Below are 23,222 nucleotides of genomic sequence, written 5' to 3'. Positions count from 1 at the left end.
CAGCATATCATTATTAGGCCTCCTGGCAGAATCGTCCCCCCATGTCAGCAGGAAAATACACCAACGTATTTCAAAACAGCACATTAGTGATGTGCGCTTGGCGGGCTACACTTCATTTGGGACTTCAAGGTTTGTCTGCCTGCCGTAATTCAGTCAGCACTCGCAGTCTTCAGCGCCAGGCTTCACAGACGGCTCCACATCACTTTTAGAGGGGATCACTGGTAGGTCTCTACCTACCAGATCAGTCATATGTGTGTGGCTTTTCAATGGCTCTAGGGCTAGGGCTTCCTTGGGAAGGAGGAGAAGTTGCCTCAGGTAAGGAAAGAGGCTGCAGGACGAGAGCTGTACTGGGGAAGGCGGGTATCCCAGGGTGTGTATGGGGGGGCACATGTTGATCTGAGTAAATGGCCTCAAGGAGGTGATGCCTGAGGGGGCAGTCTCCAGAGGAGATGAGGCCAGATGGACAAGGGAGGGTATGTGTGTGAGAATGGGTGGTGATGTCCCTTAAGCTGGCAATGAGTGAGATGCTGTGAACATGTGATGGGCTTGAGTATGTGAGTTTAGAGTACTAAGATGCCTTACCCTGTGCAGCACTGGCACTGATCACCACTGCCATCACTTACCAAGCTGTAACGGTGATGTTGCTGCCCCTCCTGCGGCTAGAGCGGGAGGAGAGGACATCAGAGCAGGCCTCCACGGTGTCCAAAAAGCACTCTTGGGCCACAGTCTTCTTGCCTTTCGGGGCCATGCCTTCTTTGCTGCAGTACTGGGCTAGAAGCACTGAGCACAGTTGTACTTTAAACGTGGTGCCTGATAGGTATTTCAGGGAGGATTTTAAGCTTTAATTTAATATTACATTTTATGGATGGGGAGAGGGTGACTGCAATGTTTGCATGTTGCATAACACATGGTTTCCCAAATGCATCCTTGAGTATTGATCGCTCTAGACAAAAACAGAGTCAATTCAAATGAACTATTTCATACTTAACCATACTGCAAAATGAAGTAACTAAAGCAGCACTGTGACGCACTTTATATTGAAAACTGCGTGAATGGACTCTAAAGCCATACTTCAGCATAAGGCACTGCAATTCTTTTATCTTCAAATAGCAGTTTGGCAAACTAAAAGAGGCCGGAATTTTCCAGCTCCATCATGGTGGGGCCTGCTGGAGGGGATATGGTGGGGCCTGCTGGAGGGGATATGGTGGGGCCTGCTGGAGGGGATATGGTGGGGCCTGCTGGAGGGGATATGGTGGGCCAGCCAAAAGTCCATTGACTTTCGGTGGGACCAGGCGATCCCGGCGGTGGACAGGGCTGAAAAATCCCAGCCTTATTTAATTTAAAACAAACAAATGCCTTTCTCGTCATTGTTAATGTTTTAAATTAGATTTAGATCTCTGACATTTTCAGAACAATGGTCTGAAATATGGTTCTTGACATTACATTATGGGATACGAGGACACAGGGAGCCTAAAGGTTTGCAGGATGGATGGATAAATGGCAAATGAAACTCAATATAGCACAGAGTGAGGTGGTTCATTTTGGTAGGAGGGCAAATAATGCTTAGGAGGCAAGAACCTAAATTGGCTCAAGGAGTAAAGGGATCTGGACATACGGATGCATAAATCACTAAAGCAGCAATACATTTCGATAAGGCCATAAAGAATGCTAACAGTACTGAGTTGATTTAGATGAACAGGATACCAAAGTAAGGAGGTAATGTTCAATGTATATGGAACTTTGCTTAGGCCACAGTTGGAGTATGTAAGCAATTCTGGTAATACAAACAGGGGTAGGCTATTTTAGTCCCTCAAACCTGCTCTGTCATTCAGTAAGACTATGTTTGACATGTACTTCAACTCCATTTACCTGCCTCTGATCCATATTCATTGATACCTTTACTGATAAATATTTCTAGGCCTCCAACTTGAAAATTTCAATTGATCCAGCCTCCATGTCCTTTTGGGAGAAAGAGTTCAAGATTTCGACTATTCTTTGTACGAAGAAGTGCTTCCTGATTTCACTCCTAAATAGCTCTGCTCTGATGTTAAGATTATGCTCTCTTGTGGATTCCTCCATCAAAGAAAACAGCTTCTCTATCTACTCTATCAAATCCTTTTCTCATTTTACACATCTCAATTAAATCAACTGTCAAAGTTCTGAACTCTAAAGAGTAAGCCACATTCATGTAACCTGCTCTCATAAATTAATTCTTAAGCCCCGGTAAATTTCTGATCTACATACTACAAAAAGGATCCTGAAGTACTGGAGAAAGTGCAGCAAAGCTTTACAAATGTGTCACTAGAATGGAGTGCATACAACTACCAGGAAAGATTGAGATGGCTGGTGCCCTTTTCTACAGAAAATAGAGGAAACCTGATGAAGGGGTTCAATAGAATGGAGATGGAGAAACTTTGCAAAGGGACATAAATATAGGATAGCCACTAATTTGGGAGGAATTTCTTTTACACAATAGAACTCGCCACCATATTTAGCGGTCGACGCATACATCCATTTAAGGAGAGACTTGATACATACATGAGGATGAACGGAGCAAAGGAATAGAGGGTCAGGGTGGGAAGAGATAATTGATTGGGTGGAGGCTTCTTTGAACTATAAACACCAGTCAGTTGTGTCAAATGGCTTGATTCTGTGTTATAAATTCTATATAATTGTAACATGTTTGCTTTTTCTTTCTCCATTATTCCAGTGGCAGTGTTAACCTATTTATTTTAACGTAACCTTTTAATTGCATTTTAAATAGATTAGTGCCTCCACTAAACTATCAGAGAAAGGAACTTTGGAAGAACATGTTAAGCATTAAAATAATATACATACTACAATGTAATGCCAAGGCCTAGAAGCCGTGGAATTTATACTTGACCATTATAAGGTAAATATTCCTCATCAGTGTGAACTTGATTTTCTGACATGTGCTTCCATGTGTTGGCAGTCCAAACTTGGAAATTCTATGAATGTGGGGCCTCTTTCATTACTCAGAGGGTGCTGATCCCAACACTGAGATGAATTACGGGTCGGGAAATTGGGTGTGCTTGTGTCGGTATGTCAGATGCCATCTTCCTGGAGGCACCCAATTAAAAAGCTGGCTCTGACCTGTCCAACTTGGCAGGTCCAATCAGTGTGGTTCATGAATAGGGCCTCTGGCAGCCTTTGCAGTGTGGACGATGCCTGCCCATCAGCTGGAGCAGCCATGTTGGCATCTACCATTGTGTCTACCATTGAAGCAGCACAAGCATTAGTGGAGCCAACTCTCCTGCAAGGCTATATCTGCTGCTTATGGATGGATTCCCTTTTTGAATTACTGCCAGCAAATAAATTTAAATTCTCAGCTGAATCGCAGATTGGACCTCCAGCTGCAAAGTTGCTTCCAATCCAATTTCAGACTCCTGAGGCAATGCGGGGCTCGTTAACCCCAGGGAATATCTCTTGTAGAGGAACCTAAGAACATAAGAAATAGGAAGAGAAGTAGACCATTTGGCCCTTCGAGCCTGTTCTGCCATTCAATAAGATCATCGCTGATCTGTTGTGTTTTGAATTCCACATTCCCATTTACCAACCCCGCCCCCCCACCCCCTAACCTTTGATTCCCTTGCCTAACAAGAATCTATCTCTGCCTTAAAAATATTCAATGGCCCTGCCTCCATCGCCTTCTGAGGCAGGGAGTTCCAAAGTCACACAACCCTTTCAGCAAAAAAAAAAATCTCCTCATCTCTATCCTAAAAGGGGGAGCCTTAATTTTAAAACATTGCCCCGTCATTCTGGACTCACCCACAAGAGGAAATGTCCTTTCCACGCCCACATTGTTAAAGGCCATTCAGGATCTTGCATACTTCAATCAAATCACCCCTCACTCTTCTAAACGCTAGTGGAAACAAGCCCAATCTGTCCAACCTTTCCTCATAATACAACCCACTCATTCCAAGTATCAGTCTAGTAAACCTCCTCTGAACCGCCTCCAATGCATTTACATCCTTCATTAAATAAGAAGACCAAAACTGCGCACAGTGGCTCATTACCAGCCTTGGCTGCCTTCCACAGCTGTTGAGGGGGTTCCCATCGAACTTGCTAGACCTTCTCTGGGAAAAGTGCATGAAGGTGGGAATGCATTGAGGAGTCAACCCGATGTGCATTTTTCCAAATATTGTCACAGCCTATATCCAAAGCAACCTCCTTGAACCTTGGAAAATTCAGCCCAGAGATTGAAGGGCATTATTGTTGTATTTTACATTTGAAAACCAAATGACTACAAAATTGGATTGCCGAGCCCCCCTACTTTCAGCCTTGCGGGTGCAGTTTTGTGTCCAAAATGGCACCCATGCGTCGGGCACATACTTCTGCTCATTCCACGACGGATATCATTGTGGTTAGGAGTTACTGTGGACATAGGGGTGTGTGCTGGAAGTACACAGAGTTGGCAGCTTGTGATGTCAGTCATCATGTAATTCTGATTTGATGACTGCCATTTTCAAACTTTATGCTCCAGCTAACACTTTCTCTTAACCTCACACAGCTGAACATGTGTTCAGCAGCAGGAACGAATACCCGACCAGTGCTGTTTAAAGGGATTATCAACTACTTTCATGTCATGTGCTGATTGATCTCTACTGGCTGCTGCTGAGTTAGTAGAAGTGTTTGGTGGTTTGTACTGTCATTTAGAGTGAAGTCTAGAGAGTGGTGTGACACATGGTTCTGACATCAAAGGTTCTGAACAAACTATTTATTCCCAGTCATGGGTGCAGTAGTTTGTATCCCATTTAGGTGCATGCCTGTGAGAATGATTGGAGGTGACAGAGAGCAGGACAAGCTGCTCAACAAGGCAGGGGGTGCAGGAGGCCATATCATTCACCCAGCATCTTCAGGGAGCAATTCTCCCAACTCAGCTTCAGTGAGGAACAATGCATTAGACATCTGCGCTTCACCAAGGAGGCCTTCACTGAAATCTGTCATCTATTGCAGCCCAAACTGCAGCCTCAGAGCAGGTCGAGAGTGACACTGGCAGCGGCTGGGAAGGTGGTCATGACTATAAAACTTGATGTGTCAGGTATCTTCCAGATTGGAGCAGGTGATATTTTCAAATCTCCCAGGTCACTGTCCAGTGTCATGTGTATGAAGGTCACTGAGGCTCTGTATTCCAACAGAGTTGGATGTATTCTATTCTTTCTTGCCAGAGAGAAATAGGTGGAGTGAGTGGAAGGCTTTGCCAGGATTGCAGGTTGCCCCAGGTGCAGTGTTCCATTGACCACACACATGTTACTATGTGAGCAATGCATGTCAATTCTGAAATGTACCATAACCTGAAAGGACTCCATTCCCTCAGTGTCCAGTTGCTGTGTGACCATCAGCAGACAAAGCAGGTCAATGCTTAGTACCCTGGCAGTAATCACGGTGCCCTTCATTCAGTCCACTGTACCATCTGAATTTCAGCCACCATGAGAAACCAGAGGGCAGGTATTAGATGATAAGGGTTATCCACTCATGACTCTGGTGCACAACCCGCACACAAATGGGAAGTAAGCGTATAATGAAAGCCATGCTGCGACTTGAAATATAACTGAACAAGTCATTTTGATCCTTAAGTAATGCTTCCAATGCTTGGACAGCACTGGAGGAGCCCTGCAGTACTCCCCAGAGCATGTGCTACGATTCATCATAGTATACTGCATCTACACAACCTCGCTCTCATGAGGGTTCAGCCGTTGCCACTAGCATACAGTGAACAGCTGAAGAGGAGGAAGAACAGAGGAGGCAACCAACACTTCCTCTCTCTGCCTGGCTGTTTGTGATCATCTCATCCATCTGCAGTGAACACAATCTCAATTCCCCATTCACCACAGTCCTACACCTTATCATCCCTCTGTAAGTGACCATCAACAGCTTTTTTAGTACTGGGCTGCACACTATAAGCATTAGCAGGCAGCACAAAGTTTATACACTGCCTTCACTAGAAGCACTGGTTGCAAATAATCATGCATCACAATCCCCACTCCCATTATAGGATTGCTTAACCAAAATATTTCTTCAAGGACTAAATTTTGACCAATGTATGCTAAATAAAATTAAGTCCTGTAAACAAAGAAAAATTGCCTTCAGATTTTTTTTTGCCTTCAGTGACATGACTTTGGTTGCATTTTTAAAAGTCGTTACGTGCAGGTAAGGAAATGGTACATTATACCTGCAGCCTTCATTCTATCATGGTTACATCTCAACCTTGCTATAGAAATTAAATGCAAGACATTGTTGTCCTGGTGCAGTTGCCATGATTCACTGAACTCTGCCCAAACAAGATTATCATTTTACTACATGCTTGTATTACCAAATTCCTCTTTGCTGTGTCATTATAGCACTGTAAGCTCAGAAGCGTAAGTTATGGTTGGCACAATCCCACAGACAAAATTCTAAACACGTCAGTAATCCCAAGCTGAGCTGCAGGTTTTTTTCTTAAGTATTAAGAATTTTATCATATTAAAGATAGCAGGATGCTATTGTGGACTTGCATACATGCACCATACAACTTATTATGAATCTATAGCTATGTTGTTAGCTTTATTTATTTTCAATAAAATGTAATTTATATTTAAATTAAAATACAAAGGTTCCCATGTTGAATTTGCATCTTACATTCTTTTTCCACCATCACATCCTCCAACTCTGGCTTTTTTACTTTGTGGTGTTTTTTGAATAGTAAAATGATCACATTTAAAATTCTTATGGTTAATATTTCTAGGTTACAATGCTTCAATATAGAGACAATCCATATGAACTTGTGGGGCAAACACAAGATACAAACTTAGCAGCAAGTGACAGATTCATGAATAACAAAAACTGTCAGCTGTGGCAGGAGACAGGGAGCCATAATACAAAACCTGGTCAGGAAAAAGAGGCAAAGCTCATATACAAGAAGAAAACCTAGAGGAGTAAATAGGTAATAAAAGATTTCTGGTACTGCTTTATTACATAATTTATGATTTTGATGTTTATATTAATTATTCAAGAATTTCTCTATACTTTATCATTATTATCTTGTAACTCATTCTTATCCATCTCTGCTCTCTATTTGTACTACTTGTGTGGTCAAAGGGACAATAGTTTAATTCTCAACTGGGAATATATTTAAATTCCCTGTCAAGTGCAGGTGCAACTTTGTCATTTCCAAGGCACTGATTTCTCATGTACTTATTTTTCCATTAGATTGCTTGTGGACTTTACACACATCTCCCATTTCTGGCATCCTCCCTCACCTTTTCTACTCACAGCTGGTATTTTCTGACCTCTCCTTGTAAGTTTATTACCACTTTTCAGTAGCCCTGGCTCCAGATTTCAATCTTTTGTCAGCAACATGTCTTCACTACTTAAAGAATTCAATTTTTTTGGCACTTATACTTTTTCTGCATCAATAGTGGAAACATAGGCAAAGAAATGCATCTGCTCTGAAAGTGCTAAAACAACTATTAATGTTTCCTTCAAGCCCTTTTTTTCAGCCCTGGCTCCGTTTCATCACATTGCCACCCCCAATGATTACTGACCACATCCTTTCTGCTCCCACACATATTTAGAATTGAATTCAAAATAATTTCAGTTTTATTCACAAGCACCCTAATTAAGCCCGATACCTCTTTAAATAAAAGGCCACGGATATGTGCAATGAGCTTTACTGTACTCTGGCAACACAGGAACCATAACTGTTGCTTGTTTTGATAAATTTTTAATATTTACATTCTCGCATTCAGTGGTCCAATCGAGGTTTTTTCATCTCTGGTGGTCTTTTGGTTAGTTTTTGTTTAATGCCAATGAGCAGACAGCTGCTGGAGGTGGTAACAGAGAGAAAATGTGATGTTAGGTCTTAAGGACATGCAGCCAGCCTGGTTACGATAAAAACTTGGTCAAATATGCTTGATCTCCGACAGTTTAGTATTGTGAAATCCTGACAGCTTGATGGTGGCAATCCATTATTTGCATGCGTCACTGGGGATCATTATTTGGTTTTGTGAATATCTGAATTTTAGGACTGCCCAGGCTCAAGCAGAAATACAAGCCTTTTGACTAGCATTGCCCGTCAATCAAATTCAAAAAGGTCTGAGGCCGAGGCCTGGTACTAAATCTAACATTCGGTCTGCATTAATCTAGACCACCGCTTTATTTTTTTAGAGTTTCAAATTTATAACTACGTAGCAAGTTTTATTTATGTAAAAAGTAATTTGGGAGCTGTGGGGTTGTGTAAAAATAAACCACCTTCAACCAGATCCACATGATCCATGCAACTTTTGTCTTATGGATTCTCTGGTTGACATTTTTTGTGGATTACATCTGCACAAACTTTAGTTTATTGTAGTTTGTTCCCTACATATAGCTTTGTGAAAGTTGTGGAGTCTGCAGCACAACATTGGCCACATTCAAGCACTGATTTATTTTAATCTGGCAATTCATTTCAGAAGTTGCAAATATGGCTCATATGAAAATGTGAAATGTGACACCAGTAGAACAGGAATGCACTTTTATGTGTGGGGGACTTTAACATCCCCCCACCTGTTGAAATGTTATAACTGAGCTGATTCTAATAGTGGGAGTGAAAACAGCGTAGAGCTTAATTTCTCAGCTTTGACATCCTCAACCCGAGGAACACAACACCTACACCACATTACCAGCAAATTATATAAAAAAATTCTCATTACTTTTCAGAAATGTACACATTATCAATAAATGGCCATGTCCTTCAAATAAAGCTGCATATTTCTACTGATTATTTGCACTCATACTAGCAACTCTATTCTATCTTCTATAACAACTAGTTTTCTTTTCCTTACAGATTTACAAAACCCTTGCACCAAATCCTGCGACATGGGGCTGGACTTTTGCAGGGTCGAGTGGGCAGGACCCAGGGGCAGAAGTCCTACCCCCATTTCTGACAGATCCCATTTTTGCCACTAGAGGGAAGGCATGAATCACACAGGTAGGAAACCCAAATTCAGTGGGGCCATTTGAAATTAGTGCCGAATTCAAACAGACCCCATTTTCGCTGATCAAAAGGCCTTAACTCTCAGTGTGGGAGTCACAAATTTATGCTGTAGATATAAACACTCTTGAAGAGCATATAAGGTATGTTTAGGTGTCATAATTGGAAGCCCTTTAAAAAACAAAAAAAAACATGCTGCTGGACTGCTTTGACTGCCATCTGGTGTAGGTTAGAAACAAACATTACCATCTGTTCCTGTAATTTCAATAGAGCTCATTGCTGACTGTTATTATAGCTGAGGCTTTATGAACGCTTGACTGAGTTTCAAAAGCTACAAAACCACAGATCTCAGCTGGTGGGGGAGGAGGGGTTGAATTCACATTTTGATTGAAGTTTAAAGAGGCTATTAAAGAATTAGCTGTCTTTGATATGGTTACTGAATAGATGCCTGTTTTTACAACAGATAAGATCATGAATGCTCCTCTGGGTTCCAGTCAAGGCTGCTGCCAGCTTATGATCCCCATGCTGTGATCTGATCCCCCTCCCCCATACTTACCTTGCTATTGGCCATCCTGGTCCAAAATTGGCCAGCCTTCATCTGGTGAGTTGCATCAGAATGACCATTTGATTGTCACAGCTGTAAATCAGGCTGTAGCCTGAAAATCTCAGCACCCTCTTTGGGAGGGGTGGTACTTACTCAAGATTTCTTTTGCTTGCTCCACCAGTTTACCTGTAGGTTAAAATTTGATCGCTTTGTGTTTTAAATGCGCTTAGTTTCACACAACTCTATACCAAAAATATCATGAATAATAATTTAGATATAGCCAAATTGCTGAGGAAATGAGAAATGAGTGTGCCTTCCCCTTCCACCATTATTTACAAATTCACATAATATATATTTAATCAAGCTGTCCTATTGTCACTGAGCCTGCTTTCCTTAACTGAATGTATTTCATCAGTTCCCAGATCAGTAATTAAATGGAATGTCATATGATAGCTGCTCCATCTCAAGAGAACACGGAGGAAACAATTCATCCATCACTCTCCTGCTTTAATCACATGCTTGGTCAGCCAATAATGGAACAGCAGCGATTGCAATTACGAAGCCAACCGTAATCCAAAATGTTCTACTCTACTGGATGGATTCAGATCTACAGTGGCAAGGGAGTTGCAAGGGAACAAAATACAAATCTAAAGCAACAAAGGGTTCTCTGTGCATACAGTAGAAAGGTTAGAAGTTGGTCTGCTGTTACATCAACAGATGTGTGCACTCATGGAAAAAGACACAAGGGTTCAAAGGATTGTCTACTGCTAGAGTGAATAGACTTGACACCACTGCTTAAGCATGTACAGGCTGTCATAACTGACTAAGATCTATGATGTTGTGATGTTGATAACCTTCCACACAGGATCGTTTTTATTTGAACTAATTCTCTTGCTCCGCTCGACACAACTTGAAAACATGGTAAGCCTAATCATTACACTCCTTGTTAAGTACAAATAAGAAAGATGGAATTCATGGCTGTCTACTGGCATGAAAAATTCCAAGCAAACTGAAATCAATCTCATGACTTATCCTGAACACATCTGTTAGTGTGACATTTGAAATTCATTTCTGGGATATGGGCAACACTTATTACCCATCTCTAGTAGCCCTGACAGTATTAAGAGTCAATAATACAGTATGGACTGGAGTCACGTATAGATCAGACTGATTTAGGGTGGTAGGTTCCATAATGAACCATTCAAGTTTTTATGAAATCACTGCAGCTTTCATGATTGTTCTGTAAGGTGCTAACCCACAGATTTTGTTTATTTGTTTTTGAATTCATTTGAATTTAATTATGCAACTCATTATAAACTTAATTCATAACCTCTTGGTTACTGCTTCAGTACCATAGACAATTCTCTCCCCCCTTCCTGCTACCAGACACATCAGACAAACTGATGTACATCTGAACTGTAGGCAGATAGTGCATGACAGTACATAGGTTAAGAGAGGTCAACAGGAAGTTGGACACAGATGTGATAGATAAAAACACTAAATTTGGAGGGAAAGGCAAATTACATTGTTCTCTTCTCACATTTTTCTTTAATGTGTTTTAAAGGAGAGGGCAAAAGCAGCAATATTTTGAAAAATAATTACTCATGCCTAGATATTTTCTTCTAAATTTTCAAAAATTAAAAAAAAATGAAGTCCTAACTTTTAATGAGACCCACACATGGTGTTGGAAATAGTTCATTTTTATAGTTTGTTTTGGTCATTTATTTGTACAATACTCATTTAACCTTTAATTACCAAACATGAGTGGACTAATGTTTCACTTTAAAGCCCACCCATAATAATACTTAATTGCTTGGAATTAATGGTTCTACATATGTTTTGGTGAAGTGGATTACACAGTATAACAGAGACATTTATATTAATCTATATTTCCTACCCAACATATTCAAAGCAATGTGTAAACATATTCCAAAATAGATGAGACAAATGTTAACTTGTTCTTACTCTACAGGTTTGTATTATAACTTACATTTGACGCTATCAGAGCAATTTTAATAATAATTTGAAATAGCTTTCAGCCAAGAATGATTCATCAAAATATTCAGAGCCAAGTCTAGCAAAGTATATGGTCCCTGTACCAAATCAGAACAAGTTACAACTATAAAAGCTTATAAGGCTGCTGGTTCTCTTCTACTCTTCTGTAGAATGTCCAGCAAAAACGTAATATTTTTTTTTTATGGTGTTCATTTCTTGTAGATGTTGAATTAAGGCAGCATATATGAGAAATTACAAATAGCTGAAGTCACCAATAAAATAAGAGCTGATTTGTACATTTAAATACATTTGTTTCTATCAAACGAACATTTCTTCATATCTGGATTACTAAAATATTTCCACTGTACTTCACAAGGTTCTTTGTTTACAAAAGTCTATTATCTCCAGCACACTGGAATGTTGTCCAGTCATGCACATGTAATGTTTTATAACCACTGACCTGATTTCTTCTGAGGGAATGCCAGTCATTCATTAAACTACACAATTATTTAGAGCATTAATCATAACATTTCTGTGCCTTTACTAAGAGAGAAGTTGGAAAAAGTATAGCAATGTATTGATTAAAATGTAAATATTATGAAAGTCTGGATTAGATATTCTATTACTGTTAATGGCCAGCTTTTGACAATGTAAAGCATCACAGTGAAGCCCAATTCTGTACTCACCCAATATCCACACATGTATTAACTTTCTGGCAGGTATTCCTGGATTCAAACTGGTGTGGGATGTCTTGCTGATTTTAACTCTCCATAACCAAAGGGATGCTTTGACCAACTGCAGCACCCCAACTACAGTCTTGTTTAGGATCAGTTAACTCATTGTAGTATCCTAACCAAAAATGAACTGCCTGACCAGCATGGCTCAGTACCACATTACATGCTTATCAATTAAGCTATGTGGGAATTTAGGAGGTCAATACTGGGAAGTAAGGGTTTAAAAGGGTATGAAGAAAAAGTGATGAGTTGGGATGAAAAAGGCGAGGCTTGATGTAATGAATGGTCTACACCTGTTCCTATGGGGTTGAGTATACGATTCTATTGCAATGGCAGTAGGACTGCCATTCCTTACACAAAATATACGTCACAGGTATACTTGAGTTAGATGATCAAATTAATTAATTGGCAGAAAGGTTCAGAATTTGCTGTAGCAGGGCATCTAGTGGTGTCAACCGTTAATTAGACTTTCCCTTTAGCACTTCAGTGTAAAACATGTTTACTTACTAAGTTGCTGGAAGTGCGAGCGAGCTGATAATGGCACACTCAGTGAAACCAGGCATCTTAGACCTGAGTGAACAGGGAAACCAACAGGATATGACCTTAACTAATCAGATTTCAGGACTGATAAATAGACAGCAGAAACACTGAGAAGGCTGGTGAATAAAGGGAGTGAATTCAATGTCAAATCAGGTACAGAAAGGGAAATAAAGAGAGGGAAAGAAAGATTGAATTAAGAGTGAGAGAAAGAAACAGAAAGAAAAAGTAAGAATTTAAATACTAAGTTTGACATTTTTAAAGTCTCCCTGAAAAATTCAAAACCTGAGCAAGTGAACTTTCACACTTGTAATAGTTAATTTCCATGCCAGAGAGGTTGATTGGCAGAAATGAACAATTACTACATTGTTAGAAATGTACTTATGCTACCAATTATCTCTGGTAGCTTTAGTTCATATCTAACATATCTAATTTCTAATATTAATATCTAATAAGGCAGCAACTTCACAACATTCAATGCATGTCAATGGTGAGACAGACAGCTGAAGGGCATTTTTGCAAAGTTAACGGCAGGATTTGGACCAACATTGGGATTTAACTACACAAATGTTCCTCACCTGAAGTTGCTATGCTATTTATACACAATACTGTTAGCCTCACCATTATTTTGAGAACAAATTCTGGCCCTGTACATCTCTTGCATATATTGGCCCAGAACACAACACAGAATCTAGCCCCTTGTTCCTAATCAACTATATTATAACTTGCAACAAAGTAATGAGGAAAGACTGAGACATACTGCTATGGAAACTCCCCTTCATAACATGCAGGACTGTGTTCTCAAATATTCTCCTCAGATTCAGTACTAACATCTACACTTGTAAACAAATGTGACTTTACCTGAACAAAACATAAGTAACTTGATTGGCACTCTATCCACAAACATTCACTCTATCCACCACTGACACACAGTAGCAGCAGTGTGTACCATCTACAAGATGCATTGCAGGAACTCACCAAGGCTTTTTAGACAGCACCTTCCAAACCCATGACTGCTACCATCTAGAAGGACAAGGGCAGCAGATACATGGGAACACTACCACCTGCAAGTTCCCCTCCAAGCTACCATCCTGATTGGAAATATTTTGCGGTTCCTTCACTGTCGTTGGGTTAAAGTCCTGGAACTGCTTCTCTAACAGTACTGTGGGTGTACCTACACCACACGGACTGCAGCGGTTCAAGGAAGCAACCCACCACCACCTTCTCAAGGGCAATTAGGGATGGGTAATAAATGCTGGCCTAGCCAGTGACGCCCACATCTCATGAATGAATAAAAAAAACCTGTAGTGAACCCAGAGTTGAACAGAAACACTTGTTACTATACTTTACCTTACTGGATATATTATATGCTACCAGTTAATGTCCCTGAGTTTGGAAAGTGGTAGATGAAACAATTATGCTTAGGCCATCAACTATAGAATTAATTTATTATTAATATAAATAAGTTTGAGAAAAGGAACAAGGATAAAAGATGGATTTATTGTAAACACAAAATTTACTTTTATTTGTAATAAAGTTGTCAATACTCAATGTACAACTGAATCTGACACACAGACACTGACCATAACATTGTATGGGGGTGTAACATGGATACTATTGGATCAGCTGGTCTTTATATACCCTTTTCAATTGCGCCTTTCATGGAAATTTTGGACACAGCTTTCTTTTTTGGTACTCGAATGGCAGTGGAGCAGAATTCTGCCCACTTCACAGAATCACAGAATTGTTATGGTGTAGAAGGAGGCCATTTGGCCCATCATGTCTGCACCGGATCTCTGAGCATTTTAACTTAGTACCAATCTCCTGCCTTTACCCCGTAACCCGTAACATTGTTTCTATTTAGATAATCATCCAATGCCCTCTTGAATGCCTCAATTGAACCTACCCCCATCACACTTACAGGCAGTGCATTCCAATCCCTAACTACTTGCTGTGTGAAAGAGTTTTTTTCTCACCTTGCATTTGCTCCTTCTGCAAAACACTTTAAAACTGTGCCCTCCGGTTCTCAATCCATTTCCGAGTGGGAACAGTTTCTTCCTATCTACTCTGTCCAGGCCCCTCATTATTTTGAAAGCTTCTATCAAGTCTCCTCTCAGCTTCCTCCTCTCCAGGAAAAACAGGCTCAATTTCTCAAATCTTTCCTCATAACTGAAGTGTCTCATCCCTGGAACCATTCTCATAAACCTCTTCTGCACTCTCTCCAATGCGTTCACATCCTTCCTGTAGTGTGGCACCCAGAACTGCACACAATACTCCAGCTGAGGTGTAACCAGTGTCTTATATAAGCTCATCATAACCTCCCTGCTCTTGTACTCTATATGCCCTTATTAATGAAGCCTAGAATACTGTATGCTTTAAAACTGTTCTCTCTACCTGTCATGCTACCTTTAATGACTTATGTACATGTACACCCAGGCCTCCCTGCTCCTGCACACCCTTTAGAATAATACCCTTTATTTTATACTGTCTCTCAATGTTCTTTGTATCAAAGTGTGTCACCTCGTACTTCTCCGCACTGAACTTCATCTGCCACTTATCTGCCCACTCTACCAATGTGTCAATGTCCTATTGGAGTTCTACACTGTCCTCCTCACAGTTTACAATTCTCCCAAGTTTTGTATTGTCCACAAATTTTGAAATTGTGCCCTGCATACCAAGTTCTACATCATTTATATATATCAGGAAGAGCAAGCGTTTCAATACCGACCCCTGGGGAACTCCACCTTCTTCCAATCCAAAAAATACCCATTAACCATTACTCTCTGTTTCCTATCCCTCAGCTAATTTTGTATCCACGTTAATACTGTCCCTTTAATTCCATGACCTATAACTTTCCTCACAAGTCTGTTGTGTGGCACTGTGTCAAACACCTTTTCAAAGTTCATATACACCACATCGACAGCCTTGCCCTCATCAGCCATCTCCGTTACCTCTGCAAAAAACTCCAACAAATTAGTTAGGCATGATTTTCCTTTAACAAATTCATGCTGGTTCTTCCCAATCAATCCGAATTTTTCCATGTGACTATTAATTCTATCCTGAATAATTGTTTCTAAAAGCTTCCCCACCACCGAAGTTGAACTGATTGGACTGTAATTGCAGTGGAGATCTTTACAACCTTTTTTGAACAAGGGCGTAATGTTTGCAATTATCCAGTCCTCTGGCACCTTCCCCGAATTCAGGGAACATTGAAAGATTATTGCCAGTGCTTCTGCAATTTCCATTCTCACTTCCTTCAATATTCTTGGATGCATCTCATCCGGTCCCAGTGCCTTATCAACTTTAAGTACTGAGAGCTTATCCAATATCTCCTCCTTATCAATTTTAAATCCTTTTAGTGACTGAGTTTCCTCCTCTGTCACCATGGTCTGGGCAGCATCTACCTTGTAGATAAAGACAATTGCAAAGTATTCATTTAACATTTCAGCCATATCTCTTGCCTCTATGCGTAAATCCCCTTTTTGGTCCCTAATCAGCCTACTCCTCCTTTTACCATCCTTTATACTATTGATGTACTTATAGAATACTTTGGGATTTCCTTTTATGTTAGCTGCCAGTCTTTTTTCATAATCCCTCTTTGTTTCTCATATTTGCTTTCTCACATCCCTTCTGAACCTTCTGTATTCAGTTTGGTTCTCAACTGTATTTGCTACCTGATGCCAGTCGTAAGCATACTTTTTCTTCTTTAACTTAACTTCTATCCCCTTTGTCATCCACAGTGCTCTGGATTTGTTTGACCTACCATTCCCTTTTGAGGAAACATATCTTGACTGTGTCCAAGCTATCTCCTCGTTGAAAGTAGCCCATTGTTTAGCTACTGTTTTTCCCGCGAACCTTTGGTTCCAGTCTATTTGGCCCAGTTCTGTTCTTGCCCCATTGAAGTCCACTCTGTGCCAGTTGATTATTCTTACTTTGAATTGACCAATATCCTTTTCCACCGTAATCCTAAACCTTACGATACAATGATCACTGCCCCTTAAATGTTCCCCTACTGTCGCTTGATCTACTTGGCCCACCTCATTCCCAAGAACCAGGTCTAGCAGTGCCTCCTTTCTTGTTGGACTGGACACATACTGTTGTAGGAAATTCTCACGAACGCAATCTAGGAATGCTTGTCCCTCACTGCCACTTACACTATCACTATCTCGGTCTATATATGGGTAATTAAAATCCCCCATTATAACTACTCTACGATGTTCACACCTCTCTGTAATTTCCTTGCCGATTTGTTCCTCTGTTTCCTTCCCACTAGCTGGTGGACTATATATTACACTGAGCAATGTAATTGCATCCCTCTTATTCCTTAGCTCTAATCAAATCGATTCTGTCCTTGAATCCTTTGACACATCCTCTTTCTCCAGTACTGCAATACTCTCCTTAACCAAAAACGTCACCCCTCCTCCTTTTTTCCCTTTCCTATCTTTTTTGAACACCTTGTAACCAAGAATATTTAGCACCCAGATCTGCCCTTCCTTAAACCAGGTTTCTGTTAGTGCCACAACATCATAATCCCACAAGGCAATCTGTGCCTGTAACTCCCCAATTTTATTAACTATACTTCGTGCATTCACATACATGCAGTGTAACCCTGATTTAGGCTTCATTACTTTGACTCCATCTGTTAACTTACTATACTCTATTTTAGTGCTATCTGCCTCTCCCAACATTCTGAGCGCCCTGGTATTACTTTATAATATTCTCTCCTGGTTCCCATGACCCTGCTGGGTTGTTTCAAACTCTCCCCAACAGCACTAGCTAAACGACCCGCAAAGAACTCAGTCCCAGCTCTGTTCAGATGCAACCCTTCCAGCTTGTACAGGTGCTGTGACCCCTGAGCCACTCCGAGTGTCCCAGGAATCTAATGTCCTCCCTCCTGCAGCATCTTTCCAGCCACGCATTCATCTGCCTTATCTTGCTATTTCTGTACTCACTTGCACGGGGCACTGGGAGGGATCTGGAGATTACTACTTTAGAGGTCCTGCTTGCTAATTTTCTACCTAGCTCCCTAAGTTCCGGTTGCAGGACTATATCCTCCTCCCTATCTAAGTTGTTAATACCAATGTGGACCATGGCCTCTGGCTGTTCACCCTCCCCCACAAGAATGTCCTGCAGCCGTTCTGTGAAATCCTTGACCCTAGCACCAGGAAGGCAACAAACCATCTTGGAGCCATGCTGATGGCCACAGGAAGGCCTATCTGCTCCCCTAACTAAAGAATCCCCTACCAGTACTGCCCTTCCACTCTTCTTCCTCCCCTCCTGTACAGCTGGGCCACCCTTGGTGCCACAGGCTTGGTTCTTGATGCACTTCTCCAAGGATCCATCGCCCTCACTGATATCCAGAATGGAAACCCGGTTAGTGAGCGGGACCTCTGGGGACTCCTGTTTCTCTTGGACTGTCTGACAGTAGCCCATTCCCTATCTGCCTGCTTGCCCCTAACTTGCGGTGTGACTACCTCTCTGCTATCCACCTAGTTCTCTGCCTCATGGATGCACCTCAGTGACTCCAGCCGCTGCTAAAGCTCTGAAACGCGGAGCTCAAGCTTGTGCAGCCGGTGATACTTTCTGCAAATGGGTTCGTCTGGGTCACGAGAAGTGTCCACGACCCCCCACATGCCACAGGATGGGCATTCCACTTGGCTGAGCTGTCCTGCCATGCCTCAACCTTAAACTTTTAAATCCTACTTAATAAACCTTATCAAAAAGTACAGTTCCTACTTTATTCTAAACCTTAGGAAAAGAATAAATCTTAAACACTAGCTAGATACTCACCAAACAGCTAGCTTCTTCTTGAACCAATCAAATTGCTTCTTTCCTGTGCCACAATTTGTTTCTTTTCACTCTCTTTCGAACTCAGCATGGGCTTGTTCCGAGCAGCTGACAGGTCCACCTCTCTGACTGCTCTTCCTGAAGGTGAGTGAGGTAGGCTGTGCTCCCCGGCTGTATTTCTCTCCCTATTCCGCGTATCTCCTGCAGGTCTGCCTCTCCGACTGCTCTTTCCGAAGGTGCGTGATCCAACTCTGGCCTGATTCTGGCTCCTTATCTGGATTAGGATCACTTGGCAGCTAAAGTAGGTTTCAGATGGAATTCCCTCCACCAAGTGGGAGCCCATCAATTAAAGGAGAGAAATGAAGCCAGGAGAAGTGGTAATAGACCTTAAAAAGGGCGGATGAGCCACTAAGATGAAGTAACGTGCCAGTATCATGGATCTTGGCAGAGATCTAGAGGTAAAGCGTTAAGTATATGGAATAGTATTGGAGGATGGATGACCCCTTTAAGTTTCTCTCCCTCTATCTGAAAAATATGGAGGCCAACTGCTGTACTTGGGATCTATAGATACCTCCCCACCTTCTGCCAGTCAATCTAAGAAAGTGAAAATAAGAGGGATGTAAAGGGACAAAATCAAGGGTAAGCCATGGCATTCACGTAAGATGGGTGAGGAAAGAGCAGCCTTCCGGCAGGGAGAGAAGAGAAATAAAGCTGGGACAGAAAATGGTGGCAGGTTGAGCAAACCTATTTAAATGTTTTCCACCAAAATCAGGTGGTATTGTGCAGGGGTAGACTAATATTAGAATAAAGTATCATGACAATTCTATTGTTCTCAGTATATGTGTTCCTCTTAAAGTAGGGTAAAAGGATAGCAAAGAGAACATAAGAAATAGGAGCAGGAGTACGCCATTCAGCCCTTCGAGCCCACTCCACCATTCAACGAGATCACAGATGATCTTCTACTTCAACTTCATTTCCTGCACTAGCCCTGTATCCTTTGATGTTTTTAATATGTATAAATCTATTGATCTCAGTCTTGAACATACTCAACAATTGAGCCTCCACAGCTTTCTGGAGTAAAGAATTCCAAAGATTCACCACCTTGAGTGAAGAAATTCCTCCTAATTTCAGTCCTAAATGGTCTACCCCTTATCCTGAGACTGCCCCCCACCGGCTCCAGACCTCCCAGACACGGGAAACACCCTTCCTGCATCTACCTTGTCGAGCCCTGTAAGAATTTTGTATGTTTCAATGAGATCATCTCTCATTCTTCTAAACTCCAGAGAATAAAGGCCCGGTCTATTTAATGTTTCCTCATAGGAAAATCCCTCCATCCCTGGAATTAGTTTGGTGAACCTTTGTTGCACTCCCTCTGTCAAGTATATCTTTCCTTACGTAAGGAGAACAAAACTGCACACAATACTCCAGGTGCAGTTTCACCAAGGCTCTATATAATTGCAGTAAGACACCTTTACTTCTATACTCAAATCCTCTTGTAATAAAGGCCAACACGCCATCTGCCTTCTTAATTGCTTGCAAGATAAAGACGTGTTTTCTTAAAATCATTAATCATGAATTCAGGCTGTATTCATGATTTGCAGTCACTTAAAGAAGTGACCTTTAGTGTATAGGACAAAATAGGTGCATAGTTTCTTGAGCATTACTTTTATCCAATATGCCCCAGACAGGGCTGCTGCAATGGAATCAGTTTCTTAGGATGGTAGGGGAGTCGTACATGAAGATGTGAAGATACTCAGCCTCATCAGAGTGACCGAGGTGTATAATTATCCCACGAGTTCTTCCATGGACATAACATCATTTAGAATACACTAAAAGTGGCAGTGCACATCACCAACATTTAAGACAGAGAGATTTTGTGCATCTGTAAGGGTATCTCAGGTATTACAATTTTTTTGGCTTTGGAGCAACTGATATCTTAACATGAAGATTTCTGGAACTCCATTCCACCACCACAAGTGCAGCAGGTCAAAATCTATATCTGCCATAGATCCCAGCTCGGCCTTAAAGTAACTCCTGTCCTTCGTCTCTTCTGCTTCCAGTGAAGATGTGAGGATACTCAGCCTCATCAGAGTGACCGAGGTGTATAATTATCCCACCTCGGATAATTGGAATTGATTATGTTCCTTAATAAAAGTTTGGACCATATTAGAGGCTTCAACAGGACTTCTCCAAGACTTAAATAGATGTAAAGAATAGGATTACCACCAAAACCTGAGAACTCCCCAGGCCTGTTCCTTTGATGTGGAAAGCGGCACACAGGCGTTTTTCCTGTTATATCTCCCCGACCCACCACTAGAATTTAAAGGGACACAGGAAATGGGGCAGAAATCCAGATGAATCGTTCTGCTTCAAATTTCTGACCTTGCTTGGTGCTTTCAGCATTGCACCTGCCACAGGAATTTCAGGGCCTTTATTTTCTGCATGACGAGCGATGAATACACCATGAACAAGAGTTTGCAATTGGTAGAGATAGTTACACTGGGAAGAACAAGCCATGCTGAGACTGAAAATTGGAATTCATGAACTCTCTGACTTTTTTCTCTTTTAGCAACTAGAATCAGGGCATTGAAGGAGGCCATTTGACCTCTTGTACCTATCTGGCTCTTTTAAAGGGCAAGCTGATTATTCCAACTCTCCTGCTCTTTCCCCAAAGCCCTCCAAATTTTTCCTTTTCCAGTGCATATCCAACCCCTTTCGTAAATTACTATTAAATCTACTTCAACCAACTTTTCAGTCAGCGCATTCCAGATCATAACAACTTGTTGGCTGAAAAAGTCTAATCTCCCCTCTAGCTCCTTTGCTAATTTTCCCTAAATTTGTGTCCGCTAGTCATCGAACCACCTACCATTGGAGATAGTTTCTCCTTAGTTACTGGATTAAAACTCTATTTCAACACATCTATTAAATCTCCCTGTAACATTCTCTGTTATAAGGAGAGTGATTTGAGCTTCTTGAATATCTTTATGTAAGTCTCTCTTCTCTGGTGCCTTCCAGTAAATCTGTTTTGCACCCTCTCCAAGGTCTTGATATCCTTCCTAAAGTGTGGTGCCCAGAAATGAACACAATATTCTAGCTGGCTTCAGATTAGTGATTCTTAAAGTTTTATCAGACCTTCCTTGGTTTTGAATCCTAGGGGCTGAATTTTACGCTGGGGGTGCAGTGCCAGGCCCCTGGTGTAAAAGTCTGGGTAGAAGCTGCCTCCAATTATCCGCTTCATCCTGTAGCCATTTAGCAGACATTGGGCTGTTAATTGGCTTTAGGTGGGCCTTCTGCCCCATCTGGGAGGAAGCCCTACCTCTGAGAGCTGCTGAACAATCAGAGGGCCCCAGCAGCGCCAGTCAGCATCATGGCCATTGCTGGGACTGTGTGCAGTCCACTAAAGATAAGCCATGGAGCCTGGACAAAGCTAAGTCTGTGATCTCTCTGCAACCAGGTACCGGTGAGAGGGTTGGGGATCCAGGGTGGACAGTGCAGGGCAGGAGGGAAACAAGTGGGGAAATACCTTCGGGGCAGGGACAAGGTACTTTGATGGGCGCAGAGTATGCAAAAATGAGGCACCCATCCCCTTGCCTGGCAATCAGTCTGCCAGTTTTCATCTGGCGAGCTGGACACTTGGCACCAGCCTCCCCTGCCGTGAGTAAAATCCCAGAGGAAGGGGAGTGGAGGCCCTTAAGCTGCCATTAGTTGGCTACTTAAAGGCCATAAATGGCCTATGGGCAACCAGGTTGCTCGATGCCTCCCCTGCCGCAGGTAAAATTGTAGCGGGTGGGTGGAGTGAGTGGGCAGTGGACACTGTGCCACTGTCATGGTGCCCAATTTTAAGGGCACCCCACCTGCATCCTGCCCCAGGGTGATGCAAGATTCCAGCCTATGCCTCTATTTATAAGGACCAGGATCCTGCATGTTTTTATCATGGCCTTCTCAATTTGCCTTGCCACCATTATTTTATATGTGAACCCCCTCATAGGTTTCTCTGTCCCTCCTTAAAATTGTATTATTTAGTTCATTTTGCCTGTTCCCATTCTTCCCTTCAAAATATAACGTTTCATACTTCTCTATATGAAATTTCATTTGCCATGTGTGTTCTCATTTTACCAGTCTATATCCTCCTGAAATCTGCTGCTATCTGTCTCACAATTTATGAGTTTTGTGCCATCTGCAAAATTTGAAATTCTACCGTTTATACCCAAGTCCAGGTTATTAGTATATATCAAAATGAGCAATGGTCCAATATCGATGCCGGGGGACATCATGGTGCACTTCCCTCTGATCTGATAAACAACCATTAATCTACATTCAGTAATTACTCAGGAATCACAGAATCACAGGATTGTTACAATGCAGAAGGAGGCCATTCAGCCCATCATGTCTGCACCAACTCTTCGAATGAGCTATTCCCTTAGTGCCATTCTCCTACCTTTTTCCCGTAATGCCGCACATTATTTATTTTCAGACAACAGTTTAATTCCCATTAGAATGCCTTGATTGAACTTGCCTCCGCCACACTTCCAGGCATTGCATTCCAGACTCTAAACACCCGCTGTGTGAAAAAGTTCTCTTTCATATCGCTTTTGCTTCTTTTGCTAGTCACTTTAAATCTGTGCCCTTTCATTCTCAATCCTTTTATGACTGG

The 23,222-nt window shown here is 41.6% G+C and overlaps 1 protein-coding gene and 1 long non-coding RNA gene across 4 annotated transcripts in view; one reads left to right on the top strand and one right to left on the bottom strand.

Moving 5' to 3' along the window:
• The window catches only part of LOC121275328 (EGF-containing fibulin-like extracellular matrix protein 1), a 188,301-nt gene that overhangs the window by 92,845 nt on the left and 72,234 nt on the right, over nt 1-23,222 (bottom strand). The gene's annotated exons all lie outside the window — the stretch shown is intronic.
• On the top strand, nt 8,870-12,031 carry LOC121275329. The gene is made up of 2 exons (XR_005942384.1): nt 8,870-8,968; nt 9,931-12,031. It is a non-coding gene; the product is annotated as an uncharacterized LOC121275329 (long non-coding RNA).

The sequence above is a fragment of the Carcharodon carcharias genome, chromosome 2 (assembly GCF_017639515.1).
Source record: "Carcharodon carcharias isolate sCarCar2 chromosome 2, sCarCar2.pri, whole genome shotgun sequence".
Taxonomy (NCBI): Eukaryota; Metazoa; Chordata; class Chondrichthyes; order Lamniformes; family Lamnidae; genus Carcharodon; species Carcharodon carcharias.
This window is presented reverse-complemented; position numbering and strand designations above follow the sequence as displayed.